Source organism: Pelobates fuscus, chromosome 12, assembly GCF_036172605.1.
Source record: "Pelobates fuscus isolate aPelFus1 chromosome 12, aPelFus1.pri, whole genome shotgun sequence".
Taxonomy (NCBI): domain Eukaryota; kingdom Metazoa; phylum Chordata; class Amphibia; order Anura; family Pelobatidae; genus Pelobates; species Pelobates fuscus.
Window position 1 is genome coordinate 96238774 of NC_086328.1, and position 14584 is coordinate 96253357.

Below are 14584 nucleotides of genomic sequence, written 5' to 3' on the forward strand. Positions count from 1 at the left end.
GGCACCTAGTTTTGGATAAAGTTTAGATGCAAGCTTTTCTATGTGCAGGCCAAAAGATAGATTGGGGTCTAACATCATACCCAAGTATTTGAAAGAGTGGACTGCGGTCAGTGTGCCATTTGAATTTGTTTTCATGGATAGGTGGGAATTGTGTAATTTGTGTAATTTAAGTACTGTTCCAAAGACCACTGTGACAGTTTTGTCAGTGTTCAGGAAGAGTTTGTTTTTTGCGATCCACTTTTCTACCTCTGTAAACTGGTCTTGGAGCACAGCCTCAAGCTGCGGTAGATCGGATTTGCTCGCATAGATTACTGTGTCGTCTGCGTACATGTGTACATTTGAGGATTTGCAGACATTAGGCAGATCATTTATAAATAATGTAAATAGTAGGGGGCCAAGAATGGAACCTTGGGGAACAGTCTGATTTTTAACCCCTTAAGGACCAAACTTCTGGAATAAAAGGGAATCATGACATGTTACACATGTCATGTGTCCTTAAGGGGTTAAACATACCCATTCCAAGCAGATAAAGCAGGGAGAAGGGAAATAGAGCTGGGATAAGCAAAAGTAGGGCATAACATTACATTTTTTTTTGTCAGGACCAAAGATAAAGGTGAAACATAATTCTGGTGGAAGGTATTTTTTTTTTTTTTTATGAGCAAGAACAGGGACAATGTTTGTGGTGGAAAAGGTCAAGTGGTCAAGAGGAGGACATGATTTTCAAAAAAAGAGCGAGGGAATTACAAAGGGCAAAATTTGTTATCTGTGGAGGTGTGATAAAATAAGGTGGCGTGAATTGTGGTATGATAGGAAGATAAGGGGGCACGATCTGTGTGTTGAAGGCAGATACGTTTCTGGCATGAATTCTTTGGGGTTAGAGAACGGGGCATGCTATGTTGAGAAAAGTCGAGAGAAATTGAGAGATGCCATCATTTTCTATAGAGATAGAGTGAGGCACAGGATTTGTATAGGAAATCAGAAAGAGGACATTGTTTGCCACGAGTAGAGGGGAGGGATAGAAAAAGAAGAGATGACTTTTGGAGGCAGGGAGAGAATGGGAACTGACTTTTTTGGGAGGGGAAGAAAAATGACACAATTCTTAGAAGTGGAGGGATGCCTGATTCCCTAGAGCAGTACTAATGCTGAATACATCACTAATACCGTCAAGCTTTTCCATTATTTAATTTCACTTCTACTTTTTGTATGACAAACTAGTTGCTAGAAACCTAGAAAATTACAATATTTATTTAATTGCTGCATTCAACTTTCTAATTGGAAAAGGGTAATTGGACATTCGCATTGCAAATGAACAAGGCAATTTTAGAAGGAATATGCTACAGTTGAATAGTGATAATAAATACAATTCAGTGAGCAATCAAAACATGCATGTATAAATGCATGTTATTTCTAACATAATATATAAGGTGTGCATATGATCTTGATATGTTTCACTATTAAGGTAGCCACATTAATGGGACATTATAGTCACCAGAACAACTACAGAGTATTGTATTTGTTCTGGTGAGCATAATTAGTCCCTGCAGGCTTTTTGCAGAAAACATTATCTTTTCAGAGAAAAGACAGTGTTTACATTACCTTTAGGGACACCTCCACTGGCCACTCCTCAGACTGCTACTAGAGGTGCGTCCTGGGGCAGTGCTGCACAGTGTGATCCACCTCTGCATGGAGTCACTGAACTTTCCTCATAGAGATGCATATTTTCAATGCATCTCTATGAGGACATGCTGATTGACCAGGGCGGCATTTGGCTCCGTTCCACCCATTAACATTAAATACAGGCACACCTTATGCTGATATCAACACCTCTAACTGGTCCCTTATGCTGATATCAACACTGGATTTATTACAAACCCAAATGTTTTTTGTTTTTTTTTACCCACTAACCATCTGTAAAACTGGCACTAAAAGAAATTTAAATGAATACATCTGAAATATTTTATCTAGAGCTATATGAATATTAATAAATAATTTAAGATTATGCTAGCTTTAGTGTACTAATAATCTTAATTTTAATAAGGACAGGAGGCGAGTATTTTGCATTAACTCTCTTTACTAAACTCCACAGCAGTAAAGAAAAAACGTAAAGTAACAAGTAAATCACTGAGCAGCACAGTATATAAGGGTCATACAGTCTGCATAACTTCCTCTTTCTTGAAGCGACATCCAAGTCCAGATAGATGCTCGAACGTCCAGAAACTCAACGAAACTGTAACAGTGGTCTCTGGCGAGCGGAACTTGAGTAGACTCCTGATAACGAGGTAGGAGATAAGACCAAAACGAAGTCGTCAACCCATCTTACGGAGTCGTGAGGTTAATCAACCAGCGATCAGTGGAGGTCCTGGAGAGGGTTACACTGAAAGGAGAGTATAAAATCGGTTAGGTACTGAACCGGAACTGTTCACACCTGTGTGTTGTAACGGAATGGAGTAAGTCAAATTAACAAAGACTGATAGAGAATTGATTATAGAGTAAAAATGGTGTGAGATGTAAGCATGTTGCATGACTAGAGTGTCTGTCTAGATGGCCGTACGGGCATGGATGTGGAGGGAAACCGAATGTGTCCCGTAGGTAAGTAATCACTAAATAAATCCCAATATCCGTCGCCTTCAGATCCACTCCCCCGAAGAGTCAGGGTAGGGAACAGAAGGGAGGGAAAATACTCGCCTCCTGTCCTTATTAAAATTAAGATTATTAGTACACTAAAGCTAGCATAATCTTAAATTTTATAACATGACAGGAGGCTTCCTATTTTGCAATTTTAACGCTGAAGAAGAGACATCCCAGCAGAAGGGGGAGTGCGAAAATAAAATGTACGGAAGGTGGATTCCCGAGACCAGTCCGCTGTTCGGAGAATATCCGAAAGGGACGCCCCTGCCATGAAGGCTGATGATGCCGCCGCACCGCGGACGGAGTGGGCGCCGAAAACGGGGTCTATACCTGCAAGGGAAAGGATCCAGCGGATCCATCGGGCCAGAGTGGTGACCGAGACCGGTGCATGAGGGCGTACGTAGGAGACTAGGAGTTGACCCGACGTAGAGGGGCGGAGTGAGGAGGTGACCGAAACATACCTGCGGAGGGTGGACACGACGCAGAGCTGCGGGTCGTCGGGGAAGAAGGGGTAAAAAACCGAAGTCGATCCTGACTTAGTGCGACGAGAAACGCGGAAAGTGACCCCTTCAGGGGCCACCTCAAAGGCGTCAACATCGAAGGCCCGAACATCGGAAACCCGTCGAAAGGACACTAGGCAAAGGAGAAAAGCGAATTTAGCGGATAGTTGGCGAAGGGAGAGGCGGTCATTTGGAAGCCAATCCCTGAGAAAACGAAGGACTAGACCCACATCCCATAGGTGGGGGTATTTGGGGGCCGGGGGGCGGCGGAGCCGCATACCGCGGAGCAGGCGGCAGACCAGAGGGTCTTTGCCGACCGGGAGATCCCCGACGGGGGTGTGAGCCGCCGAAATCGCGGAACGAACGACGTTGACCGATCGGTAGGAGCGGCCAGCTAAGAACAAGGAGGAGAGAAAATTAAGAATCATGGGAATAGGTGCTGTAAATGGATCGGAGTCCCGTTCCATGCACCAAGTAGACCAGGAGGCCCAAGCTGAAAGGTAGCATCGTCTAGTTCCCGGGGCCCATGAGTCCCATAAGAGGTCCCTAGCTGCCTGCGATAGTCCGCTGACTCGCCAGGAACCCCGGAAAGAGACCAAGCCACCAGGGGTAGCCGGTCTTCCAGTAGGAGAGGGTGGAGATACCCTTTGGGATCCGTGAGAAGGTCCGGGAAGGATGGTAGGAGAAGAGGGTCCCTGTAGGAGGAGGCCAGGAGGTCCGGGAACCATGGTTGGCTCTGCCACAAGGGTGTTATGACAACTAGTTTGATCCGTTGCGTCCGCATCTGGTGTAGCGTTCTCGCAATCATGGAGAATGGGGGAAAGGCGTAGGCTCCTGTCGTCGGCCATTGTTGGAGAAAGGCGTCCGTCGCCTTGCTCTCCGGGTCCGGGAGCCAGCTGAAGAATTCCGGAGTCTGGTGATTGTTGCGAGAAGCGAACAGATCCAGGTGAAATGGACCCCTCCGGGCTGCCAGGGCCCTGAAAATTCTCGTGTTTAGCTTCCAGTCGCTGACGTCTCTCCAGTGGCGAGAGAACCAGTCGGCAGTGAGATTGATCTCTCCCGGTAAGTATTCCGCTTGTAGAGTGATGTTGCGAGGAAGGCAGTAGTCGAAGATGTCCCTCGTGATATCCGACAGCAGGCGAGAGCGAGCGCCTCCCAGGCGGTTGATGTACTGGACTGCGGACACGTTGTCCATGCGTAGGAGGATGCAGCAGTTGGTGCTTTCCCGGGCTAAGCTGCGGATCGCGAATGAGCCTGCCAAGAGCTCGAGGCAGTTGATGTGCATGGAGAGCTCGTGCGCTGTCCATGTTCCTCCCGTGGAGACGGTTCCGTTGGTGGCACCCCAACCCCACAGACTGGCGTCTGATTCCAATACGAAGTCTGGGGTGTCTCCGAATATGGCCCTGCCATTCCAGGCCTGCATGCTGTCCAGCCACCATGAGAGTTCCTCGCGAACTTCCGTCGTCACCGGGACGGGTTGGTCGTAAGTAGGCCTGTGGCGTAGGTACTTGGTCTTGAGACGTTGCATGGCCCTGTAGTGGAGGGGACCCGGAAATATGGCCTGGATGGAGGCGGATAGGAGACCCACAATCCTGGCCAGGTTGCGTAGTGGAATGGAGTCGAGTCGGAGAACCCTGCGAATCTCCTTGCGAATGGCTGCAATCTTTGAGGCTGGTAGTCTCAGAGTGCAAGTCGTCGAGTCGATCTCGAAGCCGAGGAATTGTATAGTTTGGGCAGGGGTCAGCTCCGACTTCTGTTGGTTTACCACGAAACCCAACGATTCCAGGAGGGACACTGACAGGCGAGTGTGTTGGCGGAGCCTGTGTTCGTCGGAGCAAAAGAGGAGAAGGTCGTCTAAGTAGATGATGCACCTCACGCCCCTGGATCTTAGGTGGGCCACCACTGGCTTCAGGAGTTTGGTGAAGCACCATGGGGCTGAGCTGAGTCCGAAAGGGAGGCAAGTGAACTGCCAAGGACGTCCGTGCCAGAGGAAACGTAGGAGTGCTCGACAGTCCGGGTGTACCGGGACTGACAGGTAGGCGTCTTTTAGATCGAGCCTGGTGAACCAGTCGTGACTTCGAAGGAGGTCTCGTAGGAGGTGGATGCCTTCCATCTTGAAGTGGCGGTAGACCACATATGCGTTGAGGGCGCGTAGATTGATGACGGGGCGGTATTCTCCTGACTTCTTCCGAACCAGGAAGATGTTGCTGAAGAAGCCGCCCCTGTCGTGGGCCGGTTGGATAGCCCCTTTGTCTCGGAGCTCGCGTAGCTCCGCGTTGACCAGGTTGTGGTCGGAGGCTGACATGTGGATGGGGCGAGGGGGCTGAACCTGAAAGGGAGTCCCCGCTAGGTCTATGACATAACCCTGTACAGTCTGTAGAATCCATGTGTCTGAACAAAGGGCGGCCCAATTCTGGAAAGAAAGGGAAATACGGCCCGCAGTGCGGGTACAAGGTAACAGTAGAGGAATATGGGTTCTTACCTGCGGCAAAGCGGGAACGTCCACGTCCGCGGGGTCCGCGACCTCTATCTGAGCCTCTCGAGAAGGGTTGTTGTCGGTAGTCCCTTGTCGGGTAAAATGGTGTTGGCTGGGTGCGGGGGCCTGAAGGCCAAAATCGGCTGGCGGCACGGCCCCGTTGCCGGCCAGCCCTTCCAAAAACCCCTCTGGTGGGGTTGCTTCGGAAAACTTTGCGCATGGATGACTGCGCCTTATTGAGGGAGGTGAACACGTTCACGTGTTTATTGAGTTCCTTGAGGAACGGTTCACCGAAAAGTTTTCCTTGTGCCTGGGGCCCAATCTCCTTAGTGCCAAGGTCTGCCAGTTTGCCGTTAATACGGTACAACGCTGCTTTTCGCCTCTCCGAAGAGAGCGTAACATTGGTGTTTCCGATGAAACAAAAACACCGTTGTGCCCATTCACGAACATCATGTGCCCATTCCCTGATGTCCTCGGAGGAGAAGGAGTCGGCTTTTGCGTAGGCGTCATCCGCCAGATACATAATGCGTGCCAGGGGGCCTACAGAATCCAGCAGGTTGTCTTGAGCACCCCATAGGCCTTTCTCCACCCCACGGCGGGGGTCTCTACCACTACGCATCATGAAGGTCGACATGACCTTATCGAATTCCGGGGTCTGAGCGACTTTATCCGGCAGGGAAGGGCGTGGGCATTCAGACCTGAGTCGGCTGCGGACCTCCTTCTCAAGAGGTTTGCGAAGCCACAGGTGCATAAACCTGGCAAGGTGTTCTGGAGGCGACCAATCACCCGATCTGGGGTGCCGTATGTTACGGGGGTCGAACATCGCTTGACCCGAGGGGTCCAAAATAGTGTCTGAGTCGCGAGGTTCTGCGTCCGCAGTATCCTCGGTACCTCCAGACTGGGCAGCACCCAGGAGGGTCTCTCGCATGAAAGCGGAGACAGACTTCTCATCCGAGCCCCAAGCGTCGTAGTCCGAGTCGGAAGCATCAGCCTGCCATTCATCCAGGACTGCCATGGACTGGGCAGGGTCCTGCTCTTCGTCCGAAGAGTATTCCAGACGCGGGGCCGGGGTGTGTAATTTAGAGGGCTTGCGTTTGGCAGGTGCCTTACCCTTAGTCAATTTTGGCGTGAAACCTTCGCCTTTGTCATGGCGCTTTTTAGGGCGGGGATCGTCCCTTGACTGGTGGTCGGATAACTCAGATTCCGATTCGTGGCGGGAACGTCTGCGTTTTGGCACGTCAGGAGCCGTGGCTCGGGTCTTAGAGAGTGCCTTCTCCACAGAGGCAGCGACAGCTGCGTTAATCATGGCCTGAAAGGCTCTGGGAATCTTCCATGGCAAGGGTAGGCAAGTACGTCACTGAAGGCACAGTAAAAAACGGGCACCCAGGTCTTGACGATAGGCTTAGGGTCAGGTTTGTATAATGGTGGGAACAAGCCCAGAATAACCCCAGCAGGGTATGATAGTGACCTTATAAACTGGGGCTCACCCAGTTAGAGAGAACTGCGACAGCTAGTCTCCCAGTAAGCAGCGTAATAATGGGGGCTCACCCCGGTTGCACAGGGTAGAACCCTTAAGTGCAGGTCACAGTAATAATAAACAGGCAGCAGCACTGACCTGACTGACCCAGCCACAGTATATCTTGATAGAAGATGATGAGACAGCAAAACAACAGCATATAGAGGTGATTGAGCAGGTAATCCTTTTGTACAGACACAAAGGGTGTGAAAACCGCAGTGCAGGCTGCAATAGCAGGTGAATACAGGCACACTGAGTCCCTAATGAGGTGTACAAGGCAAGGTTAAGATGGCCGCGAAATTCTCGCGAGATTCGCGATCCAAGATGGCGGCCGCGAGGTAGGCCGCAAAGCCGGGGACTAAATTTATTAGGCCGGCCGCGAGTGGAAGCGGGCCGGCGCGGAACCGGTCGCGAACGGAACCGGCCGCAAGGAGGGAGCCCAGGAGGGCACTCCAGGTAGGGGGGGGCGGTGGGGAGGCCTGGGGGACCGGGGTAAAGCCAGGAAAGGTCCCAGGAGGTGTAAAGGGGGCAGAGAAGAGGGCCGAAAGGCCACAGAGAGCCCCTAGTCCCACAGCCCACTAAATAAGTATAAAGGCTAAAGTAAACAGCAATTTAGGCTATGTAAATAGAATACATATAAATAAACAGATAAATAGGTACGAAAATGATAATAAATATAAATATAAATATAAGAGCTCCAGAGGAGCAAATATTCTGACCTGTCTGCGTGGAGCAGTAAAGAAAGAGGAAGTTATGCAGACTGTATGACCCTTATATACTGTGCTGCTCAGTGATTTACTTGTTACTTTACGTTTTTTCTTTACTGCTGTGGAGTTTAGTAAAGAGAGTTAATGCAAAATAGGAAGCCTCCTGTCATGTTATAAAATTACAATGACAAGAATAGCTTTCACCTTCTGCAAATATGAGTCCACTTCAAGCATTAATCTGCAACGAGCATTAATTACCAGCAATGATTATAAACATGATGCACTCCACTGGCTGCTGTCCGTGGTGCTGATATTGGTAGCACTATGAGCTTGTATTCCTAGTTCCATTTACAACAGGTCAAAACTGCAGTCTAAAAAATATTTAGAAGGGACAATCGTTTGATTACTTCTAAAACGTTTGCCCTTTAAAGAAGCTAAAATTATTGCGTAATGGGGTGTGCCAGTAACAATGGAATGCAAGCCCTTATCTTTAACGTTGACTGGCTCTTAAAAATGAGATTCATTATTATTATTGCCATTTATATAGCGCCAACAGATTCCGTAGCGCTTTACAATATTATGAGAGGGGATTTAAATATAAATAGGACAATTACAAATAAACTTACAGGAACAATAGGTTGAAGAGGAGAATTAGGACAGGAATTTGCAGTCAAATAAGGTGGGCTGCCCTTTAGGAGAGGGCAAGAGACAGGTATGTGAGGTAGAGGTTAGTCTTGGAGGCCATAAGCTTTCCTAAAGAGATGGGTTTTAAGGCACTTCTTAAAAGATGCAAGACTAGGGGAGAGTCTGATGGCGGTAGGCAGGCTATTCCATAGGAAGGGAGCCACCCGCGAGAAGTCCTGCAAGCGCGGGTTGGCCATACGGGTGCAGACAATGGACAGGAGGTGGTCACGGGCAGAGCGGAGAGACCGAGAAGGGACATACCTATGGATCTGTGAGGAGATATAAGAGGGGCTAGAGTTGTTCAGTGCTTTATAGGTGTGAGTTGAATAGACTCCTATAGCATACAGGAAGCCAATGTAATGACTGGCAGAGGGGTGAGGTGTGAGAGAAACGACTAGAGAGGAAAATAAGTCTAGCAGCAGCGTTCATTATGGACTGGAGGGGTGCATTCATAAAGCGTTGTGCCCTTCAAAAGTTCACTATCATCATTTTGTTGGCTTTACCCACTAAAGTGAGAACTGCAAATCTTAAACCAAAATGTGTGACCTGAAAAAAATCCGCAGTTCGATTCCTTTGGATTAAATTACATTTTTAATTATTTGCTATGTTTTGAATAGAGACCTATCCTTAATTATCTTTTTAAATGCATTTATATGTCACAACTGGGTTGGATTCAGATCTTTCCTAATACATATTTATGCAGAAATTACCACATTCCTCGAATTAGTGAATTTTATTTCAGTGAATGCAGTTAAATGAGGAAAATATGAAAAGTATTGAGGATTTACTGAACAGCACAAACATATTACATTTTATATAATTTATCTTCTGAAAATATAGTTTCATATAACTGTTTTGGTTTTTTTTTGTCGTTGAAAATTCTAACTAAATTTAGTATGGGGTCTTTCCACTAAATGCCAAATTATCTTCAGTAAATTTGTTCCCTTTTATTTGTCTCTAATCTCTTCAATTTGGCTGATAAAAGTCATCTGTGGTTCACTTTATTACCTATCAACCAAATTGGAATCACATTAAAATGTATAGGGCTCTACTATACTGAAATGGATCTTGTTGCAGCCGCGAGATTACTTTGAAAATAGCTGTTGGATTGCAATTGACCTGTAACCACATATCAGTTGTGCCTCCCTGCTTTAAGAGAAGAGGGATGCCATTAAGGTAAGAGTTTATTGGGGCAGGAGATGAGGGGTTCTGAACGCAGGGGATTCAATTTCAATGCTGTTGCACTTTGACTTGTTGCGAATAGCCTATATATATAAAAACGGATATTGGGAATAGACTGGTATTTTTTTAACAGATACACTAAATGGTAGCAAATGTATCTCAAATAACCTAGTTTGCCTTTTGTGAATAGTTGATTTGGTTTCCCGTGGTAAACGTTTAAACAGTCAGATGGCCTTTGGCTGCTGTTCAGCACTTAGTGAATAGATTTGTGTGCTATTTTCTTAAATTAGTTCATACTGTTTTTAAAAGGCTGAGGCAATGTAACTTGTTAGAAACCAAGTTTTTTGATTATATCAATAAAGTAAATCAATGCGTGAAACTGTCACTCAGTCTGTGAGTTCTGATCTTCGGCTTCCAGTTCATGATTGGAGCTGCTTCTGTGTATATGTGCCTGTGTCTCCCCCTGCTGTGTGTCTCATTCCTGTCTCTCTGTATGTAGCATACTATTTGTCTTTCTGTGTGTGTAATGAGTCTGTATATGGCTACCTGGTGTGTGTATGTGGTTCTGTGTTTGAACCTGTCTTTGTTTAAACTGAGCTTCTGTGCCTTTGTTTTAAGAGAGAGACTGAGGTACAGACTGAGTTTATAGCTTTATGTTCTCAGAATCTAAATGACAGTATTTCACTGCTGGACAAAATCGTCTCTGATGTCTTCAAATACAAGTACATTGAGATAATTTATTGCCATGCTGCATAGAAACTACCGGTATACTTTTTATGTTTACGTTAGAATATCTCTCTTTGCTATTGAATGAGTGTTCTCTGCTGGGTCCTTGTTCTGGTTCCCTAACCCACTATTCACGCTCTTTTTACCCTTCCTGTTATGCTTTCTCTTTACCCCTTCTCTTACTCCCTCTTTACCTTGATTCTTATTCTTGCTTTCATTACCCCTCCTTATTTTCCCTCTTCCAATTCTTTATTTTTTTTGACCCCAACAGGAAGAGTAAGACCCCAAGAGGAAGAGTGAGAGAAAGGGTTGAAAAAGAGATTAACTCTTTTTCAACCCTTTCTCCCACTCTTCCTCTTGGGGTCTTACTCTTCCTGTTGGGGTCAAAAAAAATTATAGAATTGTTTCACAGAGAATGTGTTTCAAATTTGGATACCACCATTGTATTAAGGATCAGGCAAACATATTTATAGACAGAAGTTACAGCAAAAGTAACATGACAAGATTACATCAGCTAAACACGATATTGCTTATTTAGGAACCAACAACATGTATTTCTGGTAGCAAGGTCAAAAGGTTATCTGAGGGTCTGCAACAGGTTCACTTTAACCCCTTAAGGACCAAACTTCTGGAATAAAAGGGAATCATGACATGTCACACATGTCATGTGTCCTTAAGGGGTTAAGCTGACATTTAACAATTGCTATATCTAAAATAGTCTGTCCATCCTCAGTAGTCAAATATTAAAATTTTATACTCTATTATATACTAGTATATATTTTATACTCTATTATTTCTCTACCACACACCTCTCACTCTCTCTTTACCTTTATTTTTCTTTCCCTTCTTTCATTCTATCTCTAAACTTCCTTTCATTGTATCTATACCTATCTTTTATTCTATCTATACCCTCCTCTTATTCTCTCTAATCCTCCTTCAATCTATCTCTACCACTCCTTTCATTCTATCGCTACCCCTCCTCTCACTATAACCCTACCCCTCCTCATATTCTATCTCTACCTCTCCTTTTATTCTTCCTCTACCCCTCCTTTCACTCTCTCTCTACCTCTCCTTTCCTTCTCTCTTTACCCTTCCTCTCATTCTATCTCCCTCCTTTCATTCTCTCTCTACCACTCCTTTCATTCTCTATACCCCTCTTTTCATTCTCTCTACCCCTCCTTTCATTCTCTCTACCCCTCCTTTCATTCTCTCTACCCCTCCTTTCATTCTCTCTACCCCTCCTTTCATTCTCTCTACCCCTCCTTTCATTCTATCTCTAACCCCTTTCATTCTATATCTACCCCTCCATTCATCCTCTCTACCCCTCATCTCATTCCAACTCTACCCATTCTTTCATTCTCTGTCTTCCTCCTTCTCTACCCCACCTCGTATTCCCTCTATACAACTCCAATTTTCTCCACCTCTTTCATTTTACCACTCATCTCATTCACTCTCTACCTCTTTTCTCTTTATACCTATCCCTTCTCTACTTCCTTCTGTTATTCTCTCACTTTTTTTCCACGTTTATTTTGTCCATATTTCTATCACTGAACGGCTTGCTTCTCCTGTTTATCCTGCGCTCTGTAACTCTTGCTCCTGGTTGGTTGGAACCTCTATACTGCATTGGGAATGTGTAGATAGATATATTAGGCATTAATCGAAATATGATTTGTCCAGAATATCTAGAGCTGTGGTCCTCACAGCACTCTAGCATTACAGAATTTAGATATTTCCCACATTTCTTACTATACTTACAAAAGCTGGACCACAAGTGTATCTTGAGGGGACTATATTGGGAACCACTAATCTATACACGAAAGTGTAACATCTACATGTTAGTGTACATTTCCGCAGGCTAATGATCAAAAGGAAAAATGTATTGAGAAATACTACCATACAGTCACAGTGCTGGTTATCAATAACTAAGCTCAGTATCCTTCTAATAGAAGGTGGGATAGCTCGGTCATAGGTTTAAGCCGTGGAATGGTCAGTCAGCCCTTCATTCTCCTGAAAACAATGTACTTCTTGCCATTAATTTAGGCAATAACATCAAGTCTCCAGGACACACTTGAAAATTAGTGATATCTAAATATACCCTTCATGAGTAATTACTTTCATGTTATTTATAATGAGTCGATTTGACTAAGTGGCAATATCCGTAGCCAGAGATTGGCATTAAAATGATTCGTGCCACACCATCATGTCATCACTTGCCATCGTTCCAATCAGTCCATTACATCTGCCGTGTTAGAGCTGCCACAGTAAACTATATGGGCTATAATTGTGCAGTAGTTGTGAGATGTGTCGTTGTAAGCCACCCAAGCACAGTAAGGGATGGCTGAGTTCTGAATTCTATTGATTACATAGCTCTATTATACATTGTAACTTACTACCAGAGATGAGTGTATTTATTTGCTGCTAGTCTCCTCTATGTTTTGTAATGGTAGGTGTGTTTACCTTCCTTATTGCTGTGTTGTTGTTTTTTTTTAGCTTTTTTTTTAGCTTTCTTACTAAGTTTCACAATATAATTTCTTTCAAAATGTTCCATTTTTATTAATAACAGTTGTAATTATCTCTGCACTACACTGTAGAAATCTTTATATAAATTTACCTGTAGATATATATATAAATAGAATATATATATATTAAATGTATATTAAATTAAATATCTAGAGTATAAAGAGCTATTTGGAAAATAAAAAAAGTGAAGGACAATTTCAACTGAGAATCCAACAGCAAGTTATAGTGTGGGTGTTATAATAATTTATTTATAGTTAGTATGTGTATGTATGTGTGTGTGTGTATATGTGTATATATATATATATATATATATATATATATATATATATATATATATATATATATATACATACATTGATAATTAATTTATAATTATAAACACAACACTTGTTTTTGACCCCATTTTTCAAGAGCTGAACTCAAAGTTCAAAGACTTTTTCTATGTACACAAAAGGCCTATGTCTCTCAAACAATGTTCACAAATCTTTCTAAATCTGTGTTAGTGAGCACTTCTCCTTTGCCGAGATAATCCATCCACCTCACAGGTGTGGCATATCAAGATGCTGATTAGACAGCATGATTATTGCACAGGTGTGCCTTAGGCTGGTCACAATAAAAGACCACTCTAAGATGTGCATCCTGACGAAAGTTCTGATACAGAACTGAAACGTTGATCCACTGTGGCAGCTGCCTGAATAAAAGCTATGTTTTTTCAACTTTATTACATATATTATATATATAGCGAGCAAGAAGGAAAGAGATGCACTCTCAGGTCTTTGTAGAAAAAACTCGATATTATTTAATAACAGGTAACATACATCTGATCGACGTTTCGACTTCTTCAGGTCTTCCTCAAGATCATATATATTTGATGTGCTCGCACTCTTGGACCATTTAAGCAGATGCCTGGTGCAGGTCATGCAAAAAATCCATAAATCCACAAAATGACCGCACTCTAAAGACTTGATACAAAAAATAAATAAATCTTAACTTTTAATTAATATCATAAAATGACGAACCAATGTTTCAGCTCACCTAAGGAGTTTTCATCAGGATGGCAAAAAGGAAAAAAAAATCATGCTGATGAAAGCTCCTTAGGTGAGCTGAAACGTTGATTTGTCATTTTATGATATAAATTAAAAGTGAATTTTGTAAAAAAATGTTTTATCAAGTCCTTGGAGTATGGCATTGTGTGGATTTATATATATATATATATATATATATATATATATGTATATATATGTATATGTGTGTGTGTATGTAAGTTATGTACTACCCTAGAAGTTAAGACTTTCCCTTAATTCATATGCTACACAAATGCTAAACATTAACCTCTACATTAAAAATAAAAATACATAAAAAAAAAAATGAAAATAGCAATTAACCCCTGCACTATCCTAACACTTATACTAACCCTAACACCAAACTCAACACGTACGTACGTACGTACGTACTAAACCTAGCCTAAAAATATCATGTAACATATACAATATATAATGGTGAAGTTCTTATTAGGGTAAAATCCTGTCATCTTGGGGTTCTGGAGATATTTATAAACCTTTACAAGTTTGGTGTTATAGTTTATTATGATATTTGCATAATCCCTTGATAGAATAATTTTTCCATTAAACACTGTTCACCGTTA

The 14584-nt window shown here is 43.7% G+C and overlaps 2 protein-coding genes across 3 annotated transcripts in view; one reads left to right on the forward strand and one right to left on the reverse strand.

Annotated features, from left to right (window-relative positions):
* Positions 1-14584, forward strand: part of TSPAN4 (tetraspanin 4) — a 528357-nt gene that overhangs the window by 282326 nt on the left and 231447 nt on the right. The gene's annotated exons all lie outside the window — the stretch shown is intronic.
* Positions 1-14584, reverse strand: part of CHID1 (chitinase domain containing 1) — a 768611-nt gene that overhangs the window by 53511 nt on the left and 700516 nt on the right. The gene's annotated exons all lie outside the window — the stretch shown is intronic.